This window comes from Lactuca serriola, chromosome 4 (assembly GCF_051521515.1).
Source record: "Lactuca serriola cultivar US96UC23 chromosome 4, Lser_US96UC23_V15, whole genome shotgun sequence".
NCBI lineage: Eukaryota > Viridiplantae > Streptophyta > Magnoliopsida > Asterales > Asteraceae > Lactuca > Lactuca serriola.
In genome coordinates this window covers 82,258,508-82,284,483 of record NC_136411.1, presented here as the reverse complement: position 1 = coordinate 82,284,483, position 25,976 = coordinate 82,258,508, and the positions used below count along the sequence as shown (strand labels likewise).

General features: G+C 34.6%; 1 pseudogene; it reads left to right on the top strand.

The window, feature by feature from the left end:
* The first annotated feature begins 1,052 nt into the window (after positions 1–1,052).
* On the top strand, positions 1,053–20,579 carry LOC145098560 (transcription termination factor MTERF8, chloroplastic-like; annotated as a pseudogene).
* The last annotated feature ends 5,397 nt before the right edge of the window (positions 20,580–25,976 follow it).

Here is a 25,976-nt window from a genome sequence, read left to right as displayed (position 1 = left end):
TACTGTTTGATTTGAACGTATCGAGTCAGCAGTCCGGCTGTTGAATAAATGTATATTGTAGCTGACTAGGTCAGCCTTACTGACCCAAATGGCTTATTCGGTAAGCCTAAAAATCTTGGTTGGTCGGAAAAGAAAAAGCCCATAGCCCTTATTTTCCTTCATCGACCCTCGCCTTCCCCTGGAGAGCTAAAAAGAAACATGATCGAACATAATAACTCCATCGATCGGTTGACTCATCCTCAACGTCTCCCACCGGCGAGTTCCCCTCCTGCTTAGTATCTTCAACCGGTGACAACCTCCACAGCAAGTAACATATTCTGTTATTTTTTTTTCTGAAATCACAAAAATGTTAATGTCTAGTGAAATTACTAAAATTACTGATTTCATTCTTCTTAGATTGAAATGGTTTAAAGGGTGTGCATAAAATCAGTTGATAATGTATATTTGTGTATGAAATATGATTTTCTATATATGAACTAATGTGAAAATTTTAATATGAACTAATGTGTGCATAAAATCATATTTTAGGTATGTGAAATCAGAAAATGTTGTACATGTTAATATAAAATTAGAGAGTGTTGAATATGTTGTACATGTTTGTTTGAAATCTGAAATCAGAAATCTGAAACTGTTAAATGATTATGAAATCAAAATTTATTTGTATGAAATCAAAATTTATGTTGTATATCTTGTTAAATATGTGATGAAGTCGGATTTATGTTGTAAATGTGTGTTATGTGGATGATTTATCTTTTCTTTTTATAATAGACATGACAGATAAAAGAACTAGAATTAGTTGGGAGTCAAAGATTGTAGACAAAAATTTTTGGGAGCATGTATACACAAATTAACAAGTAACGATCAGGGGGTGGTGGCCTAAAAGAAAGCTTATGGAGTGTAGTCGCGGAGAAATTGAAAAAATATCATAATTTTAAGGTCCACAAAAAACAAATGAAAAACAATACGACCATTTAAAAGCAAAGTATATAGTGTGGTTGAAACTTAAAAATGAAACCGGAAATCTTTATAATCATGTAACGAATTCTTTCAACATGACTAATGATGAATGGGAAGCGGAAGTGAAGGTATATATATATATATATATATACACACACACACACATACATATGCATATACATTTTTTAAATTAGATTATTTTTTTACTAGTTTGATAATATTTATTAAAATTTTTAAACAGTTGAACAAGTATGTAGATAAGCTGAGAAATGCACCTATTCCTTGCCCTGATCTTTGTACCCAACTGTTTAATGGGAGACCTCGAACGATATTCACAGTTAGGGTCCATCTTTGACACTACCTCATCCCAATGAAGTCTTTACTACACACGATTTTGAGGATACTGAGATGGAAGAGCCAGAGCTAGCACCTCATGTGGATACCCCAACCTACTAGTGCTTCACCTGCAAGTGAAGAATCATCTAGGCTGACAAAAGGGGGGGGGGACGAAATGGTCTAAAGGAAACCATACATGATGAGTTGAAAGAAGTAGGTAGAGAAATTGTCAAGGTTGCACAAGCATTCAACGAAAGAAATAATCTTGAAAAAGAGATGGATGATTGTATGGCGAAGTTGGTAAACTTGGAGTGGGGAGAATATGATCCGAAATACACCACTACTCTTATGTTATTTGCTGAAAGTAAGCGTAATAGGAAAATTTTGTTGTGCCTTAACTTATCAACTTGTGAGTCGTGGGTAAAAAATGCGAGAAGAAAGTTTGGATTAATTGTTTGACTTTATATGTTATGGTTCATGTGATGGCTTTTTATGTTTAGAGTTGTTATGTGTTATGATTTTTTTTGTTAGGCTTGTTATGTTTTATGAACTTATGTGTTATGGATTGTTATATGTTTAGAATTATATGTTCTGGATTGTTATTTTATTGATTTTAATGTAATTTGTATCTGACATTTAACCAGTCACATATGGATAAACAAGGTGACTTTTTATATTTCCTTATATCCTTGTGGTATTGCTTGATGTTGGTCCGACACAGGCAAAGAATAATTAAAAGAATAAGCGCAAGCGAACCGGTAACAATGGGCATGTGTATATGCAAGATTTAATACACGTATGTCCTATACAATGTTACAATATGATGTGTCTTTTACAAGATGCATTTTTACTATTATGCAATCATTTTACACAAAGAAATTGGTTGCAACGTAATAGGACAATAAGCGTCGAAGAAAAGCTGGCTATATTTTTACATGTTATAGAACATAATGAACGTTTTCAAGCGGTTAACAAGAGATTTCATCACTCCACACAAACGATTCATTAATGGTTTCATGAGGTCCTTCGTGTAATGATGTGTTTTCCAAGAGAAATTATAGTACCAACATCGTCTAATCCAACAAGAAATACCTCAGGACGACATAGACGGCTAATACACATAGTTCCGAGAGCAATAGGTGCATTAGATGGAACACTTATACATACATTTGTGCCCATTGATCAACAAACTCACTATAAGGGAAGAGGAAAAGGTGAATGTTATCAAAATGTAATAGGAATTTGTGATTTTGATATGATATTCACCTTTGTATAGGTTGGATGGGAGGGCGTAGCACATGATTCTAAAGTTCTGAAAGAAGTTGCATTTAATTCGACATCCATATTTCCATTCCCTCCACTAGGTGTATAATTTTTCTATAAGTCTTATTATTTATATTATAAATTTCTCAATCATCTACAGATAAATATTACATTTGTGATGTTGCATACACCAAGACTCGTGGATTTATGGCTCCCTACCGCAATACTAGGTATTGGTTAGCCGATTTTTGAAGAAACAAAGCTTTAACTAAGGAAGAAAGGTTCTATCATGCTCATGCATAACTTAGAGATATCATTGAACGTGCTTATGGTGTATTGAAGGCGAGATTTCCAGTTTTAAAACAAATGACTCCTTATATTTTTCCAGTGCAAAGAGACATAGTTATTCCTTGTGTTACGGTCCATAATTTTATAAGGAAATATAATATTCATGATGACTTATTTATGAACTTTGAATAAAACACTATGGTTACTCCTTGTGTGGAATGTGGAGGAAGTGAGGGCCAAAACATATAAGGCATATAATGAGGTTTAGAGCCGTTGACTATATGACTACTTTGCGTGACCAAATTGCTAATTAGTTACTTTCAAATGGTTAACATTAAATTTATATGCAATCTATTATGTATTTTTTGTATGACAATTTGTATTTGGATTTTGTATGACACTTTGCATTTATATTTTAAATGATGTAGTTTAATTTGGATTTTTTGTGATAGTTTGTGTTTTTATAATTATTTTATCCCACACAAGAGACAACACAAAAGGTAATATGGTCATTTTTATAATTCAGCACAATCAGTCAAATAAATAATCAAACAACATAAACTCAGTCAGATGTGGACTCAGTCAACATTTCTAACCCAGTCAGCTTCTAACTCAGTTAACTCTAACTCAATCAACAACTATTAAACGACCCCTAAGTTGTTTTTAAATGAAATCTCAAACACTCCTAAAGCTACCATATCTTCTATAAGTTGTTTGCAGCATCCCATTTTCAACCAAAAAATTTTCATTTTTATTTAATCAAATATATCATAGTATAACTACATTATGCATAAACATGTTGTGAATACATATATATATACGGTCGAACCTTTCCTTTCACATGAGTACCTGAAAACATTTATATTCAACTGGGTAAGCACGAAGATTAACGAGTTCCCCAAAATACCATATACCACAATACATATACATACATACAACCATTGAATTGAAATCCGCCAATAATATGTCTACTTACGGCCTACTCGTGTCAACACGGGTCTATGTGCACTTATGACCTACGTATCATTTCGTTAACACGATTCTATGTGTAATTACGGCCTACGTGCCATTTCATTAACATGAGTCTATGTGTACTTATGACCTACACGTCATTTTGTTAACACGGTTCTATGTGTACTTATGGCCTACATGCCATTTCGTTAACACGCGGGCCTATAGGCTCCCGACCTCTTTAACCGATCCACCATCATCCCTAACTAAGTCTAATATCACAACAATTACACATAAAGACTGCACTTTAGACTCTATTAGTACAAGCATATTTATACTTCCTACTTTACTAGTTCACACTCAAGCACATAAAGATTATACTACCAGCTCTAGTCTACTAGTTCTCTATTCTAATGCACATATATATATATTTTAATACATGGTATAGTGAGATAACTCACCTGGGCAGTTACTCCGACGATTGACGACTATCTAAGTGATCTTATTGGTGGGTAATGTGTCTAACAAGTATTAACCAATAATACTATGACTTATTGATTTTTATGACGATCTGGTATTTAAATTTCAATCTTTCATAAATCCCAACGAATATCGTGAGTTCTATCAAATAAGGATCAGCCAGGCTGGACAGTTGGGAGGCAGATCCATTTCGGTATATAGTATATCTGAAATCCAACAACCAAGCCAATGTGACCATTCTAGATATAAATATAAGTTACAATAAAAGTGTAGCTTAACTTACAGGGATCCTAGCAAAAACCAAAATTTGTGTTGGCAGAACTCCGACCCGAACACTTCTTTATGCCCGGCTCTCTGATGTCGCAGGTTTTCGCTAAAGTACTCCAAAAATCCAAAAAGGTCAGACTCGAAGGGTGGGAGGTCTCCAGAGAGTTCGAAATGAAGAGGGTGTAAGGAAATGAAAGAAACCGGAAATGTCTATTTATAGCGGGGGTGCACATCGTGCACAATAGAAACGCGCCACACATCTTGTCGGGGTTGGTGACGCCGCGCACCATAGAATGAGATTTTGCTTTGATTATAACATATTTTTATATTTACATTTTTACTTTAATAAATTTTGATATCATTTTTCATCTTTCATAAATTTATTGTTAAATTATTGGTATTTTTATAACTTGTGATTTTGATCACCTATTATATTTTAAAGTTAAGTTTTTTTGTTCCTTATATAATTTTTTTTATAGTTTTCGTTTTTATTAATTCTCTTAAGATACACTTTCAATCCTTATTTTCATACGCCTTCTTCATATATAATTTTTCGGATCAAAATTTTATTTTGAAACTTTTGTGTCCGTTTGACGTGGTGTAATCGTCATCGTGTTATATATATACTGCTGATATTTGTAAATTACATTCTATCTAGGAATTACAATGAAGTTACCCTCCACATTAAAGTTGTATTTTGTTCGCTTACATAATATGTATATAGTTTTCATTTATATTAATTCTAAACGAGTTCTCCACCGTAACGCACTGTATAACTTAAGGATTAGTTATCTTTAAATTTATGAGATTGTTTTTTAACGACTTGTGAGATTGTTTTATAAACTCACGATCTTTAACCTTTGAGCAAATTTATATGTTTTTCTTTTTGTAAAAAATGGTATCCCTAATAAGGGCGTCAGGGCAAGCTTATGCATACGAAGAATCCAATGTGTGAATATAAGACTATGTATCATACCCGTGAATCACCATAAACAAACCTTCAAGGCCACATAAGCAAAAGCATCAACCAACCTGTAACTTTGATAAATGATATACCATCCACATTCCCATAATGTTTCACCGGTAGGCCACTACACAAGTGGTATGAGCAAATTTATATTAAAAAAGTCTTTATAAATTATTTGATTTTATAAAATATAAACATTTGGGCAGAAGAAGGTAATTCAACGTCGTTTGCAAAGAAATGCAAAATGTCTTCGTAAATGGTGGACCGACCATCTTTAGAGGAGTATTTACTAACTAGAATCTTTTTTTTTAAAATAATATTAAGTAAAAAATAACATGCGTATTAATGGAGATTAAATCACAAATATTCAAACAATAGTTTTTTTTTTTTTTTTTTTTTTTTTTTTTTTTTTTTTGTAAAGTTTAATGATAAACCAGTTTTTTTTTAGAATGAGTAATTCACACGTCCATTTAATTATACTCTAAATCTATATCTATTATTCATCATGGGACTTGAACCTTCGGATGCTAAAGGATAAATACCTTTTCAATAACTTGATATCACTAGGCCAAAGACTTTTTAATCTTTCATTTGTTGTAATCAAATTAGTGTAAATTATAGATTGTATAATGATTATTTTTTAGGGACTCCATCATATAATTATGTAACGTTTCGCTTGCAACTTTGAATGTCTTCCTTGCTCGCTATAAAGACATCGTACACAAAGAAACTCACTTCAATATATGGTTTCAACAATTTTGTGCTCACTTAAAAAACGAATCAAAAGCAAAGAAACCGACTTTGACAATTGATATACCAAATGCATTAACTGATCATTTGTGGTACAAATATTCCAACAAATAAATCATATATATGTTATTTTTCTTCAAATACATTTATAATATTTCTATAAATGAGTGTGTATATAAAAAAAAACTTATCTATTTAATAAAATATTTGTTTTATTAATATCATAATTAATATGAATTATTTCGTTGGTTATAGTTGTCTAGTTGATATAATAATATACGTTTTAAGTGTATTGTAACAAAAAAAAATCACAAAAGGTTGAAGATAATTTAGTAACAAAATTTTAAAAGTCAACAGTCTTAACGGCACCGTTAAGGAAGGGATATTGGAGGACGGTGAAACTGCACCCCAACAGGAGAACCAGTAAACGCGCACCACCGAAAAACCCGTCGCCGCCGTCAGTACAAGGATAAGACAAAACAGAGTAAATGATATGATAGCGTACAGAAACGTAAGACCGCCGTGACGACAACATAATCTCACGTGAACAACCTGGGTCCACTCATTACGTGTCATGTTGTCACGTACGAAATTGTGGTCCCCCCTTGACTAGATATGTCAGGATTGTCAGCCACTCCATATTTACTCATAAGGACATAACTATACACATAATTCATCAAAGGTACCCCATAAATCATAATAATAACTCTTTCTGATTTTCCAATCTTTTTGGCAACCGTATTTAAATCTTTTTCAGGGGTCATGTCCACATTTAATCTAAAAACCCACAAGTAACATTATGAAAAAGACGTAACTATAAATGTTAATCATAAATATCTCTACATTTGCTATCAAATAAAAATATAGTACAAAAAAATGTGTAAAATAAGATAATTATTATAATATATAATAAAAAAGTATATATACTTGTCAGGACCACTTGACAAATAACATGTTTCCCATGGGCTTTTGAAGTTTTCAGATTCACATCACTATATATATATATATATATATATATATATATATATATATATATATATATATATATATATATATATAATGTGTGTGAATGGGATATGAAAGAGGTTAAAATAAAAGAGAAAGAAGATGGATGGAGTGGTAGTTGGGTGTAAGAACGAAACGTGGCCACCATAATGGGATTCGCTGCAGGAGCACCCACTCCATTGGCCCCACCGGCTGCTGCTACTGCTTTTAATGACCGCATCACAGCCGACTCCCACCTTCTGTCAGCCGTCGTAATCCACCTACTCAACATTATTATAGTTATCTTTTTACTCAATATTATTCTTATTTATGAAAAATGCTTTTATATTTATTTGTATATACAATAAACTATATTAATTTTAGATTTTTCTGCATTAACCCTTAATTATTAGTTTTTAGGTGTATTAAAAAATCAACTACTTTTAAAATATTTGTATACTAAATTGATATAATATATTAATTATTTTGAATTATATCATAATATATACATCTATTACAACTAGATAATCTTAACCGTTTGAATGACTTCTACCCGTGAGTTAGTCATGAATAAAATTAAATATCCTATATGGTGTAATATTATTTATAGTTGTTATTGTTAATTAATTTTTTAAAATTTATTTGTTTAATATTTTAATTTATATCATTATAATTATTTAAAACATCAAACATTGTTTTTTGATTTTAAATGTAATATTATAATAATTTATATAAAGTTATATTTAACTATTGTTATTTTAAGTTACTTTAAGCTACTTATTTGAAAATTTTTAACGATTATACAAATATATTTAGAAAATATTTTAGTTAAATTGAGATTATAACTCAGTTTTGCATTTAACACTACAATTTATCATTTTTTAACTATTTACATAATATTCTTTGTGTTTTTTAAGTGGAACTGAAAATTATATTTAAGTTGACACTGTAATTTATATTATAAATTAACAATTTAAGTATATTGTCAAAAGTGTTCAAAAGTTGTAGCTTTAAATTGATAATGGTTTACATACAATATTTTAATCTAATAAATTAAATATAATCTGTTAAAAATTAAAGACGTAACTTTAGAAAGACACTACAATTTATTAGTTTTAACTATTTACAAAATATTATTTTGGTTATTTAAGTTAAACTAAAATTTATATTTCAGTTGATCCTGTAATGTTATATTTAAATTTATAATTGAAGTATTTTATATAAATTGTTCAAAAGTTATAGCTTTAAAATGATAATGGTTTACAACCAAGTTTAGGTACAAACTTCATTAAACTATTTTGTTTTATTAGTTAAAGATTGCAATTAGGGATTCATCATTAACACTTGATGTTGTAGATTCAATATTGAAATAATAATTTTAATAGGGAAGCAAAAATGTTAATTATCTTTGACCTTCATGATGATGGAAAATAGTAATGTTTATTGACGTGAAGTAATAAATGATAACGAAGAAAGAAAAAATGGATGGTTAAACGATAATAGAGGAAAAAATGCAATGGAGAATTGTATATTTACCAAGTGAAAACTGAACCGGTTATATTTACTAAGATAAAACTGCAAAATTTAGAGATTTAATATCTAAGTTTAGGTGGGGCTGTAATATATGCTCCATATCCATATATATATATATATATATATATATATATATATATATATATATACACACACACACACGCACAAACACACCCCCTTAAGGGTATATAAGCAGAGGTAGCCATAAATTAAAACGGTGTCGTTTTTGTTACTGATTTCGTGTGAAAGAAAATTACCAAACTTATGGAATTTTTTGTCTAATAAAATGTTAAATCTCTTATTTTCCATAGCCCTTTACTGATCGACGTTCCCATTTGCCATCATAACCCACCCTTTCTTCTTCCTCCCTCCACTCTTTTCACCAGAAGGCTGCATCAGACACTGCCGATTCATTCACCACGTACTAATTCATCATTGAAGAGACAGAATGAGTATTCGCCAGAAAAAACGATTTCAATAAAATCAAAATTCAATTAAGGGAAGGGACTTTACCCAAGAAAAAAACCTACATCACTAAATTGGAGGTGTTGACACATCAATCTAATGCAACGTGTTTCAACCCACCCCCACCTCTGAAGTGGATTCAGGTTACTCCCTATGTCTCTGTCTCTTTTGTTTCACGAATATCTTCTCGCCTTCAAAATATTCAATTCCTTTTTCGCTTTTGTCTCACAAGAGCTCCACTATTTACCATCTTCCTTGAAATGGGTATAAGCAAAAAAGGAACCAAAGCTGTTTTAAAGAATCACAGTTAATCCTCCATTTTCCAACCATTATGAATTTTGATCTGGATTAACAGTTGATCCATAAATTCGAGTTTTTCTTGAATATGACTAGGGGATATGAGGTTGCGACAACTACTACGTTATTAAAGCCACCTTTCATTTTAGCATACATCGTTGACCATTATACTAATCATGTTGACATCTTCAAATCATCTGTTGGGTTAATCGATAAAGAGGTTGTGTATCCAAGTTTGTTTAGTGCTATCCGTGAAAGGAAATTACAACCTAGAATCGAATTTCTTAAGCAATACAGGTTCGATTCCAATGATATCTAGAAAATTTGATTAAATCCCCTCTATTTCTAAGAAGGGCATTAGATAATAACCTTGCAAATAAATTATGTAACATCTCGTTTCCTGTCATTTCTTATTTCATGGTCGTGGGCCGAAAATCGATCGTGTAAAGGCTTTGGGCCTTAAGTAGGTAATATTTAGACCTTTTGATGGTGGCAATGATGGAGATGAGATCTTAACTTTTGAATTGTGGGGGTCGAAGTGTAGAAAAGGGAAAGTCATAGGCCGAGGTCTTGCATGAAATATGGATTTTTGTTTGATTAGTTTTTAGTCCAAGATATCTAGATAATATTGTGAGGCTCTTCAAAACCTTTTCGTGGATATAAAGATCATCGAAAACGGAGTTGGAACGAAGAAGTTATGAAGGTGTTTTGGAGTGTTTTGGAGTGTCTTTAGTGCTTTGGAGTGTTCTTGGTGCATCTTCGAGAAGAAGGAGCTCATTGGAGAAGTGTTTGTTGCATTGGATCTTGTGAATCCAGACCTTTTTCACCTTGATCTTTTTTCTGGAGGTATAAAGCTTGAATCTTGATGATGCGTTTGTTAGATCTAGCTAGTTTTGGGTGTTATGAGCTTTTTGTCACTTTAGTGCATCAAGTTTAAATCTTGAAAGTTTGTGACCTTGTTATGGATAAAGTTGGAAACTTTATCCATATAAACATCATATTGATTCAGATATGAAGGTTGGAGACTTGGACTTAATAGATTAAGTTGATAAAGATGCACTTTTGGTCCCTTTGAGACTTAAAGAATAAATCTTGGTTGTTTATGTTGGGTTTTGAGCAATCTAACACTTCCTAAGTGTGCATGCAACCCTAATAAACCTTGGATCTATGTTTGTCTAAATACATGCAAAATAATAATTTTCCAAGGTTTATAACCTATCTAACATGGCATGGGGAACAATTCAACATAAAAAGAGTTAGAAGAGATTACATACCTTTTTGATGAGTTTGGTTCTTAGGAGTTTGAGGGCCAAGCACCAATAGTGTGAATGCCTCAAATGGAATCACAAAACACCACAAACTCTTGGAAAACTTTGAGAGAGTATACACACTTGTATAATTTCGGCCACACACAAGCTCACACACACTAGTTCACTAGTTCCTTTTCATGCTCCATAAGCATGCTTATATAGTGTGCATGGTTAGGGTGAACCCTTAATAACCCATGACTTTTCCTTTCCAAGGATCCATGGGTTAAAAGCTCCATGGACTTCCATCCAAGCTTAGCCCATTTAACAAATGAGTGTTAGCCCACACCATATAAAACCAATAGCCCATAATCTAATTAGTCTTCCTTTTAATCTCTAAATTAATTCATAATTAATTTAAGACTAAGACTAATTAAATAACATAACTTCATATTAATATATTATAACTTATAATATATTAATAAACATATGTGTATAACTCTCATAAAATTATCCATAAATAGTTTGGATGAGATGCAACCCAAATGGACCATGCCGGTCGGGTCAAGTATATACCAAATAAGTTATGGACTTAGACACCTTATCCAACAGACTCCCACTTGGATAAGTCTAATAACTGTATTTGCCTATATAACTCCAGGAACCAACCAGCAATCGTAGCTCTCGAAAACTTCGTCGAACTATGAAGCGCCATTTTAAGACAAGTGATCATATAATCCTCTGTTCTCATGATATGAGCCGGACAAACACATGGAACTATGTCTTGCTTATTGTCTGGCAGTTGTTTGTTGATTTCCGATTTGTTTGACAAAGAACTTCGCTGAACACATCAGTTTAGTTCTGACCGGGCCCGGTACATGGGTCAACACAAAATCATCGAGGGGCCCAGATATCGCTTCTATTTCTAGAAGGAACAGATAAACTTCGACTCATATGCTTGTTCTACTACTTGTTGAATTGTACACAAAGGCATGTTTTATAACATCAAGTTACTGATGCGTTTACGTGCAATCAATGCACAACCAACTCATAGATAACAACTCATATCTCTAGGTTTAAAGATTTATATGATATTATCGTCTCACGATCACTCGAGATAAATTCCATGAAGTGATACAAGTGAGCGTGGGTTTATACCAATACTCATAACTTATGAGTACTCATGAATGTTGCAGCAACCATTGCCATGTCTAAACACCTTTAGCCATCTACAAACCCAATTCATGACAATCTTGATTCATACCTACTTCCGACGTATGATCGATTGTGGAGGTTTGAATAAATTAATTATTCTGGAAGTCAAAACATGCAAAACTGAAACAATAGTAAATAATTGACAATGATAGTAACACTTTACTCATAAATAAATCACAAATTTTATTCATCATCAAACGTCGATTACATTTTACAAGTTTCAGGAAAACTATCTAATCTGTAAAACTAATATCGTCCCTCAGCCCGATGCGCCTCGCATGCTGAAAATGCTTAACCCTCGTCAGTCCCTTCGTAAGGGGATCTGCAGGATTCTCATCCGACGATATCCTCCTTGCCACGAGGAGTCCTTCTTCAATCTTGTGTCTTATGAAGTGATATTTTCTGTCAATGTGTCGGGATCTGCCATGATCTCTTGGTTCCTTGGCTAAGGCAACCGCACTATTGTTGTCACAGAAAATCTCCATAGGTTCCTTAATAGCTGGTACAACTCCAAGGTCTCCGATGAAGTTCTTTAGCCATATCGCCTCCTTCGCTGCTTCACTCGCTGCTATATACTCTGATTCACAAGTCGAATCAGCCACCGTTTCCTGCTTGGAACTCTTCCAAGAAATTGCCCCTCCATTTAAGGTAAAGATCCAGCCCGACTGAGAGCGGAAATTATCCTTATCAGTCTAAAAACTAGCATCACTATACCCTAATACTCTCAAGTCATCACACCAAGGGTAAGGACCCAATCCTTAGTCCTCCGCAGGTACTTGAGAATGTTCTTTACCGCGGTCCAATGAGCCTTGCCAGGGTTCCCCTGATACCTGCTGACCATGCTCAAAGCAAATGCCACATCAGGGCGGGTACAAGTCATAGCATACATGATCGAGCCAACAGTGGAAGCATACGGTAATTGGCTCATCTCAGCTATCTATGCCTCTGTACTCGGACTCTGAGTCTTACTCAGTTTGGTATTGCTTTGGATCGGTAAATCTCCTTTCTTGGAATTCTCCATGTTGAACCTTTTCAACACCTTATCCAAGTAGATACTCTGACTAAGTCCAATTAGTCTTTTACTCCTTTCTCTTAATATCCTTATCCCTAGGATATAGGCAGCCTCCCCTAGGTCCTTCATAGCAAAGCACTTCCCAAGCCAGGACTTAACCTCCTGCAAGGTTGGGATGTCATTTCCTATAAGTAGTATGTCATCCACATACAGTACCAAGAAGCTAACTATACTCCCACTAGCTCTGACATACACGCAAGACTCATCTTCGCTTCTCGAGAAGCCAAACTCTTTTACCTTCTCATCAAAACAAAGATTCCAGCTACGAGATGCTTGTTTTAATCCATAAATGGATTTCTCAAGTTTGCATCTTCTATTAGGGTACTCTGCACTGACAAAACCCTCTGGCTGATTCATGTACACATCCTCAGCCAACTTTCCATTAAGGAAAGCGGTTTTGACATCCATTTGCCATATTTCATAATCATGAAATGCAGCAATGGCTAGCATAACCCTAATAGACTTAATCTTTGTTACCGGTGAGAAGGTTTCATCATAATCAATACCCTGAGTCTGAGTAAAACCCTTCGCAACCAGTCGAGCCTTATAAGTATGCACTTTTCCTTCCATGTCAGTCTTCTTCTTGAAGATCCATTTGCACCCGACTGTTTTACGGCCTGGTACATTATCAACCAAGTTCCAAACTTGATTGTCATACATGGACTGTATCTCGCTGTCCATAGCCTCCTTCCATTTATCAGACTCCGGGCCTGCCATGGCTTCCTTAACACTGCTAGGTTCATCCAAATTTACCAGTGTACTATCACTGATAAACGTATCACCTTTCGTAGTAATATGAAAGCCATAATAAAACGAAGGTGTGTTCCTAACCCGTGTGGAACGCCTCGGAGGTACAGACATGTCAGCTTGCTCAACAGGAGTTTCCTCCTCAGGTTGATTGCTAGTGTCTGAGGTTTCTTCACCAATTGCTTCTTGAATTTCTTCAAGATCAATTTGCCTCCCACTGTCTCCTTGGCTTATAAATTCTCTCTCACGAAAGACTCCTCTTCTTGCTACAAAGACCACATTCTCACTGGGTCTGTAGAAGAGGTAACCGAAGGATTTCTGTGGGTAGCCGATGAAAATACACCTTTCACTTCGGGGTTCGAGCTTATCATGAGTCTTACGCCTCACGAAAGCCTCGCAACCCCAAATCTTGATGTGGTTTAAATTGGGAACCTTCCCAGTCCACATCTCATGAGGTGTTTTGGTAACCTTCTTTGTAGGGACTAAATTAAGGATATGGGCGGCAGTCTCTAAGGCATACCCCCAAAAAGATATTAGTAATGAAACTCGACTCATCATAGAGCGAACCATGTCCAACAAGGTCCGATTACGCCTCTCAGCTACACCATTCAGATGTGGTGTCCTGGGAGGAGTCAATTGTGAGACAATCCCACACTCCTTAAGATAGTCAAGGAACTCGGTACTAAGATACTCACCACCTCGATCGGATCGAAGCATCTTAATATTCCTGCCCAATTGATTTTCTACTTCCTGTTTGAATTCCTTAAACCTTTCAAAGGTTTATGACTTATGTTTGATTAAGTAGACATACCCATATCTACTAAAATCATCAATAAAAGTCACATAATACCGATTAGCATCCCTTGTGGCGGTTTTGAATGGCCCACATACATCAGTATGTATTAGGTCTAACAAACCCTCACCCCTTTCACAAGTTCCAGTGAAGGGTGATTTTGTCATTTTTCCAAGTAGACAAGATTCACAACTATCATCCGATTTAAGGTCGAATGATTCCAAGACTCCACTCTTTTGGAGTTGGCCTATGCGTTTCTTGTTTACATGTCCAAGACGACAATGCCACAATGATGCTTTATCTAGGCTAGTAGAAGAATCAATATACAACACATTATTTCCTAAGTTGTCTACAATCGACACAGTTTCATACACACCATCACAAGGTAACGCTTTAAAATAAAACACATTTTTATAGAAAGCATTAATACCACCACATTCATTATCAAACGAAAAGGTAAAACCTTGTTTGTACAAAGCATGAAAAGAAATAATATTCCTCGCCATTTCAGATGAGTACACACATTTATTCAAATCTAATTTTAACCCATTATTAAGCAACAAAGTATAAACTCCAATCTTGGAAACAGGTGAAGCCTTCCTATTCCCCATGATCAAGTTTATCTTCCCGTGCTCCACATCCTCACTTCTTCTTAGGCCCTGCAAATCAGAACATATGTGAATACCACATCCTGTATCAAGCACCCCAAGAATTAGAATATGTTGAGTAATTAGACAATATAGTGTAAATACCTGCATGGGTGGGTTTCACTTTCCCATCCTTTAGATCCTGCAAGTACTTAGGGCAGTTTCGCTTCCTGTGTGCCTTTTCAAGGCAATAAAAGCATTCAACATCCTTGGGAATGCCAAAAGGAGTGACAGAACCGCTCTTGGTCTTCGATGAGGAGCCTTCAAGAGACTTTCCCTTGGTACCCTTTGAAGGGTGCTTCCTCTTTTTCCCTTTGCCTTGCCCGATAGCTAAAACAGGGGTAGATGTTGGAGTAGAAGTAGGAGAGGTAACAACCGCCTTGCCCTTAAGACCGGATTCAGCGGTCTTCAAGAGTCCTTGAAGCTTGCTGAGGGTGACTTCCTCCTTGTTCATATGATATTTCATACGAAATTGGTCATAACAAGAAGGTAAGGAGTGCAAAATGATGTCAATTTCCAACTCCTCAGGGATGTTCACATTCAGCTTCAGCAAACGGTCCACATACCTTTGCATCTTTTGCATGTGAGCCGTGACGGAATCACCGTCCTTCATGCGGGTAGTTATTATGGAGGAGATTATTTCATACCGCTCCTGACGAGCACTCTAATGGTACCTTTCCATCAGGTCCTGGTGCATCTCAAAAGGGTAGTAATCTTCATAAGACTTTTGGAGCTCGGCTGTCATCGTGGCCATCATGATACATGCCACCTTAGTAGCATCTCTCTCATGAGTCCTGAATTCAGCGATCTCCTCAGGAGTAGCAGTAGACTCATCAAGTTCTTTTAACTCCTTATCGAGGACATATTCTTTGTCCTCATAACGAGTAACCATCCTGATGTTCCTAATCCAATCCATGAAGTTGGAACCATCAAAGATGACCCTCCCACAAAGATTCATGAGAGAGAAAGAACTAGTTGGGTTAGAGCCTGAAGCATTAGTGTTGGAAGACATCTGAAAGAAGAAAGCAAGTTTAGATTAGATATATAGGATCCTTAATAAGACACCCAAATGTAATATTAAGGCTAGGACCCAATCACAATATATTATACTTAGAAGAGGGATGCCGTAATCTAAGTAATAATATATTTGAAATGTAGGTGAATGACGATTCACCAATTTCCACCATGAAAACAAAATGTATTATTAGGTTTTAATTGGATTTGAAATTCCTAGGTTCTTTTGAGATTCATTGAACTTTTCAATGGCATGTTTCAATCTCGATTGTGCCCTTCAAGTTTTGTGACTGCGATGCCGAGGATCACAAAACAAGGTGTGAATAACCATGCTAATTCACTTGGTACTCTTAATATTATCACCTAACCAATGTGCCGGTTAACCACACACGCTCCATTGATCTATGACAAACATTAAGTCACCCTTCGTGATCCTTACTAGTCCAAGTTAGTGTGCCGGTTAACCACACACGCTCCACCAACGACTTGGTAAGGTACAAAGTGTGAATTCCATGGACTAGCACCATGTTCACATTTTTCCTAAAATAACTAAGATTGGGAATTAAAAGGTTTAGTTACTTTATAATAATCATTATACTTTTAATGAGGATTTAAAGTCATTGTCCTACCTGTTCGGCTAACGACCCTCCACCAGTCAAGCAAGCGGTGGGTGAGAATGGACACCCATTAAGTGACCATTTTATAGGCAACAACCTTATACCCACCTTATAAACCGGCTTCGTGAATGAGGCCTACTAACGGTAGAACGACTTATTCTTATACATATATATAATAATTAACCATTAATGTTATAAATAGTATAAGGGTTGAATTTTAACTATTAAAACTATAAGGGTTGGAATTAAAGTTTATTAAAGTGTGTGAAACTTTACAAATTCCAAAACTTGAGGGCAAGTTTTGTAACTATCCAAAACTTTTCATTTCATAACTTATGAATTAAAGGTTCATAAAAATGAAGACTCTTCACTTTCATGTAACTTATGTGTTTAAATGTGTGTGTTAAAGAAAGTGACCTTTGGATATCCATAACTTGAGGACAAATTATGGATTCCATTAAAACACATAAATGATCAAGAATTAATTCTAAACAATTCAACAAATAATTCCTATCATCTTCTAAATTCATAAGAACATGAACATGATCATCAAAATTTCAAGAACTATTATGAACACATAAAATCATGGAATTTTGATATATGCTATTGTAAATGGATTAGAACAACCATTACACCAACTAAAACAAGTTTTAAAACACCAAAACAGTTTAGGGTAATGTTTCTAGTCCATTTCCAGCAACCAAAGTCGAAAATCTGCACTCTGTCGATCCTACTCGTCGAGTGCATGAACCTACTCGGCGAGTAGGTTGAAGATACACATGGACTCGGCGATTTCATCAGTCAGACAACAAGTTTTTCGACTTTTTCAACTATTTTGCATCAAGTATCAAACAAGCAAGCCTAGGCTCTGATACCACTGTTGGGTTTTGAGCAATCTAACACTTCCTAAGTGTGCATGCAACCCTAATAAACCTTGGATCTATGTTTGTCTAAATACATGCAAAATAATAATTTTCCAAGGTTTATAACCTATCTAACATGGCATGGGGAACAATTCAACATAAAAAGAGTTAGAAGAGATTACATACCTTTTTGATGAGTTTGGTTCTTAGGAGTTTGAGGGCCAAGCACCAATAGTGTGAATGCCTCAAATGGAATCACAAAACACCACAAACTCTTGGAAAACTTTGAGAGAGTATACACACTTGTATAATTTCGGCCACACACAAGCTCACACACACACTAGTTCACTAGTTCCTTTTCATGCTCCATAAGCATGCTTATATAGTGTGCATGGTTAGGGTGAAACCCTAATAACCCATGACTTTTCCTTTCCAAGGATCCATGGGTTAAAAGCTCCATGGACTTCCATCCAAGCTTAGCCCATTTAACAAATGAGTGTTAGCCCAGACCATATAAAACCAATAGCCCATAATCTAATTAGTCTTCCATTTAATCTCTAAATTAATTCATAATTAATTTAAGACTAAGACTAATTAAATAACATAACTTCATATTAATATATTATAACTTATAATATATTAATAAACATATGTGTATAACTCTCATAAAATTATCCATAAATAGTTTGGATGAGATGCAACCCAAATGGACCATGCCGGTCGGGTCAAGTATATACCAAATAAGTTATGGACTTAGACACCTTATCCAACAGTTTAGACCATCTTAATGGGTAAAGTTGGAAACTTTATCCATTATGGAGCTATTAGGAACCATAAAAATGTGATCTTGGTCCTTCTATCCCTTCCATACAAGAGTTGTGATGTCTTAATGGATTAATAAGTTAGGGTTTTAGCTGTTGGACCTTTTCTAGCCAAGGAAAGTCATAAAGGTGGAAACTTTATGGCTTAAGTCGATGCTTTGAGTCTAGAACTAAGCTCTGGACAAAAGACCTAAATGGATTAAGTTCTTAATGAATGAGTGGGATCAGGTCGCGTATACTGGGTGTACGATGAGTACACTGGGCATACTAAGCAGCCTTGGACTTTGGCTTTCGTTGGCTTCCGCTAACCGTTAACTTTTGACCAAGTTTGACCTTGGATCAAACTTGTGTATTTTTGAAATATTATTTAAGATACTATCTGTTTTTTGGTGTTATTCGATTCGTGGGTGCAAGTAATAAAGAAAAGGGATCGTATCACAGTGTTTCAGAGTTCTTCGATTCAGGTGAGTTTTTCCTCACTGTATATGTGGGTCGAAGGCACCAATACCGGCCCACTAGGTTATTATCCTGGTATATAGGATGTTGTTATGTTGTGGTGACCTGTTAGATTTGTATCATGGTATATAGGATGTTGTTGTGCTATAGTGATCTGCTAGATCTATGTATATATCCTTATAGGATAGGATGTTGTAGTAGAGGTATACTAATTATCATTTAGTGGAGTGCCCTAGGGGCTATATGTAGTCATGTAGGATAGCCTGAGAACTCTTGATCTAGGCTTTCTTGCCTGTTCCTTGTTTGGTTGTGGCTCTAGAGTAGGATCATCTGTTCGGGTGGCTATCTCACCTATGGTTACTTATGGTTACGCATTTCATGGAGGTTAGTTGGTGGTGGGGCAGTATGCTGTGAGAGGAATAGTAGAAGACAGTGAACTATATGATTGATGGTTGCTTGTATTGTGTGACTACTTGATCCTTGATTGTCTATATGTCGACACATGGTGGTAGTGGGTTGAGGCGGTCCTGCTTTGTGCGGAATCCAGCGAACCTAGGAGCAACCCAGACATAAGTTGTAGGCCCGAAAGGGAAGTGAGACTTATGTTGTGGACTCAGGAGCAAACTACACATAAGTTATTAGCCCGAGAGGCAAACCATATTTATGTTGTGGGCTCGGGATTAAGCCAGACATGAGCTGTGGGTTGGTAGGCAAGTCAAACTCATGTTGAGGACTCATAGGTAATCCAGTTTGTTAGATGTGGACCCAGTATGCATTTTGTTATATGTTTGTGTGGTGGTATATGCGGGAACTCATTAAGCTTTGTGCTTACCCTGTTGTTTATGTTTTTCAGGTTTTATTGGTGATCATAGAAAGGCGAAGGCGGGACTGTACATACTCATCAGTAGCATTGAGGATTTCATGTTTCTTATATTACTCTGATTTTCAATAAACGTATTTTGGAATAAACAGTTTTCTTAATAATGGATTTACAATTGGGAACTTTTACTCGAATAAAAATGAAATTTTTGGTTATGAAAATGGGACGTTACAAATTAGTCCTTCTGCTCAAGATTGGGTATGAACATAGAGCCAAGGACATGGATTTGGCAATGGGGGTGTGTAGGACTAGTTGTAAAAATATGTAGGAGTTGATCAAACTGTTCTACAATTATGGGCTCACTTGTGAAGAAATTCTTGCAATGGGAAAAAAGCATCTACATTATTGCAATACAATCATAAATCAATGAAACTAAAGCTAGATTACTTGAATCGGGAGATAGGTTATGAAGCTAAAAAGATGTTGGATTTTCCTGTATTTCTTAGTTATGGGTTTAATGGAAGGATTAAGCACATGTTTGAAGCTATTAGCAAATATTTAGTGGAATTGATGTCCATTAACAAGCTATTTAACATGTCCACTGCAAGGTTCTCTAAGCATGAAAAGAAGATACTCAATAGCAGAATTTGTGTGCTTCATCACTATCTGACTGTTTTTGACAAAAAATGTATAGAACAAAAGTATTTTTTTTGGAGTAAGCTGAAATAACAACCCACTTTTCATATTTATCTGAAATAGCAATGTATCATTTTTAATCAAACTTAGCAATTGAGATTATTCACTTTTGGTTATATTGTTTATGTGACTTGAACTTCCCTATCCTATAGTTCTTGAGGTTTGTTGTTGGGGATTACATACCATCTTTGGGACAAGGGCAAAAGCATCTAACAGGGTGAAAAACATCATACACATGTTTATATTAACACAACACTAACCAGAATCATCCAATTCCACATGATAACCTCTTACTTTCATTTTAAACACATAACAACCTTCTACTTTTACTTTTAACACATAACATCATCTTACTTTTACTTTTAACACATAACACCGTTCTACATTTATTTTTAACACAACCATAATAGCATTATATTTTCATTTTTAAGCAATGATGACAACGTAGTTTCATTTTTAACCTATAATTGCAGAAAATTTCGTTTTTAACCCAAAACGACAACGTACTTTCATTTTTAACCCACAAATGAAGAAAAGTTGCATTTTTAACCCAAAATGACAACCTACTTTCATTTTAACACACAATTGCAAAAAAAGTCGTTTTTAACCCAAAATGCAGAAAAGTTGCACTTTTAACCCAGAATGACAACCCACTTTCATTTTTAACCCCTAATTGCAGAAAAGTTTCATTTTTAACACAAAATAACATATTGTTTTCATTTTTACCTACAATTATAGGAAAGATATATTTTTAACCCAAATTGACAACATACTTCTATTTCAACCCGCAATTGCAGAAAACTTTCATTTTTAACCCAAAATAACATACTATTTTCTTTTTTAACCCTCAATGGCAACAAAGTTTAATTATAACCCAAAATGATAGCATACTTCCGTTTTAACCCCTAATTTCAGAAAAGTTTTATTTTTAGGCACTAACTCCATTTTCATTATTCATTTCTCCAAGTCCGATACTAGTACTACCCAGTTTGTACCTAGCATTAAGGGTCCATCATGGTAAAATATAATGACTCATGAGTTCTTTAACATGCTGCTTCTTCATCACACTATGTGTGACATCCCCAATTTCACAGCCAGAAAAACCAATTTGTTTATGCTATTTTAAAATCAGAGTATCCTTTTTGAAGAATAATATTGCGGAATTTGTTCCCAAAAAACATGATAATGATATTATCAAAGCATTTCCAAAGAAATGCATATTAAAACTTTATGATGTCATCGTAAAATCAATACATAAGCATAAAAAGAAATAATACAGGCCCTACAAAAATCTATTATTCTATTGGCCTATAATCCATAAATCTTTTATTCAACACACATGTGCTCTCATGCCACTACCTATAATACAAGAAACTCAGTGGGTCTGGCTTGGGGTCCCTGTGAGCACATAGGGTTTTCAACCCACAATAATTCAATTCTTTTAATTACATATTTTCATCAAATCATTCAACCTGATTACCCATTCCTATTATCCTCACTTTATGTCCCTAAAGCATCTAATACAAGGGACCTATCCTAAGGATCATATTCAGGATAAACAATAATGCTTAGGGGACTCCTTGTAAATATATTTTAATAAGGCAAGCATGGGGGGATGGAGTACACCTGGTGAACACGTAATTCAAAAACATCTACAGTTTGCGAGCCTACTAGCGTTCCACTGGACTGTGTAGAATAGTCTGTGGTCGTCATCTATACTCCTCTAGACGACTAGATCAGCTTTAAAGTCAAGGCGTCTCATCATAAATTTCATATTTCATCTCTCATCATCTATATCATCTTTTATCTATCCAATCTCTACCTAATATATTTATAGATATTAAAATACATATACAGTTTAAATCAAGTAAAACATATACAACTCATTCAACTACCATAAATATCAGGAACACAGATAATAGGCATATATTGTTGGATTATATGTCTAAGCCAATAACTAATTTGGTATATACTTGAATTAAAAGCAAAGTCCTTTTGGGTTACCCTAAAAAATAGTAATTGACTATAATGACTTTTGGAGAGAGGTTGGTTTATTGGTTTGTTATATGATTAATAAATGGCAATAAATAATATTGTTAATAGATTTTGAGATTAATATATTAATTATAAATAGTATTATTTAATTAATAATTAATCGAAAATTATGTAGAACTAATTTTGGGATTAATTGGAATAATTAAAAGTGCAAGTACCTAAGCTGTAATTGTTCAATAGTTGAACAAGAAAGTATTCCAGAACCTTCCTATGCCTTGGATGGTTTTAGGAGGAATATTTTGGTTTTCTAGAACATTCTTTAAGGATCATTAGGGAGTTGGATAATTACCAAATTTGAAATATAATATTATATTCAAATTAGCGTTTCCAAGGCTCCTTGTGTCAGCTATAAATAGAGTCATTTGGCTCTTTATTTTCAACTACCACACATACCAAAGGAATAGCTGAAAATCACATCCCTTTTCCTCTCTCCTCAAGTGCTCTAATTACTAGGGTTTGGGTACAAACTATCATAAGGATTAGATTTCTGGTGCTTGCTTTCAAAGAGCTTTTTTAAGAAGGATTTGGTTGATTATTTGCAATAGTAATCAAAAGGTATGTAAACCCTAATCCCTTGTAATTCTCGATTATAGTAGGGTCTCCTTATGGTTCTTGATGTTGATAGATTGTTGCTATCAATAGAGAAAACTTAGATCCAAATAGGTTGCATATGAACTGTAACATCCCAAAATTCAAGACCAAAAATTTCATTTTTGATTCATAAAACACCTTATAAAAAACAAAATCAAGTTATCTTATTTCCTAAAAACCATAGATCATATGTCTTAAAAGCATGTCATAAGATAGTAATAAATTCAGAGTAAAAATCCCAAGAATCTCATATGCGGAAAATCGTATGTGTGATGCGCTGTTACCGTGTCGGCTCCTTTCCCTTCGAAGAAGAAGGACCCGAAACAAAAACTGAAAACCGTAAGCACAAAGCTTAGTGAGTTCCCCAATCATACCACATACCATATAATCATATAATGCCTAGCATATTTGGGTGCTGGCCTCCCCTTCGATCTCTTTCAACCGGTAACTTCCTAGCATATTTGGGTGTTGGCCTCCCCTTCAGTCTCTTTCAACTGGTAACCAGGGAGTATTTCACTCCTGTCACTACCACATAATACCCTAGTATAAACATATAAATCATATACATCCTAGCATATATGGGTGCTGGCTTCCCCTTCGGTCTCTTTCAACTGGTAGCTGGGGACTATTTCACCCCTACCACTACCACATAAGAACATAGCATACTAGCACACAAAGCATAAAAGATAGTAGCATACCATACAATTATCACAAAGACAATCATCTCAACTATAATCACCTAGTAGTGGGCCGACATTGGTGCCTTAGACCCACTTCTACTGGAAGGTAACTCACCTCAATGTCGCTTACTGGCTGAACTGTCCTCGGTGATGGGATCAAATCCTCTCAAACTCCTACACATAACAATATCCTTTAATTACCCTTTCATACTCATAACCCCTTTAAGGGTCAATTTGTTGGATTAGGTGTCTAAGCCCATACGTATAATTGGTATGTACTTGACCCGAGAGTAGCATGGTCCATTTGGTTTGCATATCACTGGGACAATTTGATAGGATGGACTTTTGAGAAGAAGTTATTTATCATTTGTTAACATATTATTTAATTAGTATTGATCAACAATTAATATGGAATTAATTTAGTGATCAAAAGATACTAATTAAATGTGAGGGGATTGATTTGGTAAATCAATCATTCTTATGGTGTGAGCTTATGGTTATTTAGGATGGGCTAAACCAATATGGTAGTCCATGGAGGTTTTAACCCATGGATCCTAAGTAAGATGAAAAGTCATTCACATTAGGGTTTACATAATGTAACCCTAATCCTAGCCACACTATATAAGAAGCCCCTTACCATCCAAAATGGCACACTAGTGATCCTTGGAGTTCCATGAGCCGATTTTGGCTGCAAGAATATTTCTCAAAAGTCATCCTTTGTCCAAAGGTGTGTTGTGATTCAATTTGAGGTGCAACACTTGGGGAACTAAGTTCTTAAAGGCCAAATACAACAAGTTCTACAAGCCACAACCAAGAGGTAACTCCATAACTCAATTTCAAGTTGCTTATATCATTTTGTATGATAGTTGTAGGCATAATGCTTTGGAAACTATGTTGTATGTATGATTAGAGAAAACATAGATCCAAAGCATTTAGGGTTGTATCTGCACCATAGGATGTTGTAGTATACTAAAACCCATCAGTAGTATTAAAGCCTATGTTTGTTTTCTATAATACTTGATGTTTTATTGGTTTTTAAAGTGAAAAAATCGAATTTTCTGCCTTCTGCCCAGTGAACTCACCGAGTCCACTGGGTGACTCGCCGAGTCCCCTCATAAAATGGCCAACTTGACGAGTCCAGTTCATATACTCGCCGAGTTGGTGCTCTAGTGGGCAGTTTTTCGACTTTTGGCCAGAAATCGGATTAGAATCATTAACCCAAACTATTTTTTGAACCATGAAATGTGTTTTTTCATAAGGTAATGGTCATTCTTGTCCAATTAAAAAATAATTGTCATAGTTTCAAGATTTGTATTAGTTTATATGATAGACTAATTTCGTGTAAATAGTTGATGTGAATTATCTTGACTTATGAGTTTAATCTGGATCATAGAAAAATTATTTGATTATTGTGTTAATTGAAGTATCCGATCTAAATGTCTTTTATGAATTCCATAACTTGTCCTCAAGTTTTGGAAAATGAAAAGTTATTCATAAATGTTTTTTTATGAACTCCATAATTTGTCCTCAAGTTATGAAATTTCAAGAGTCTCATTTTCAAAGTCATCTTAAATGGTTTTAAGGTCTTCCATAACTTGTCCTCAAGTTGTGGAACTTGAAAAGTTTTTCCATAAAAACTTCATTAAACTCATAAGTTAGAGAAATGAAAAGTTTAGACAAGTTTCAAAACGTGCCCTCAAGTTTTGGAATTTGTAAAGTATCACTTTTGAATACTTAAGTTCCAACCCCTAGAGTTGTACAAGCTAAAATTCTTCCCTTATACTTTATATTATTATAAGTTTAATATATATATATATATATATATATATATATATATATATATATATAAGACAAGGCAGTCTTACTGTTAGTAGGCCTCATTCACGAAGCTGGTCTATAAGGGGGGGGGTATAAGGTTACTGCCTATAAAATGGCAGTTCAATGGGTGTCCACTCTCACTCACCGCTTCCTTGATTGGTGAAGGGCCGTTAGACGAATGGGTAGGATAGGACATTAATTCTCATTATAAGTATAATGATAATTAAAAAGTAACTAAACTTTTATTAAATTCCTAATCTTAGTTACTTTAGGAAAAATGTGAATA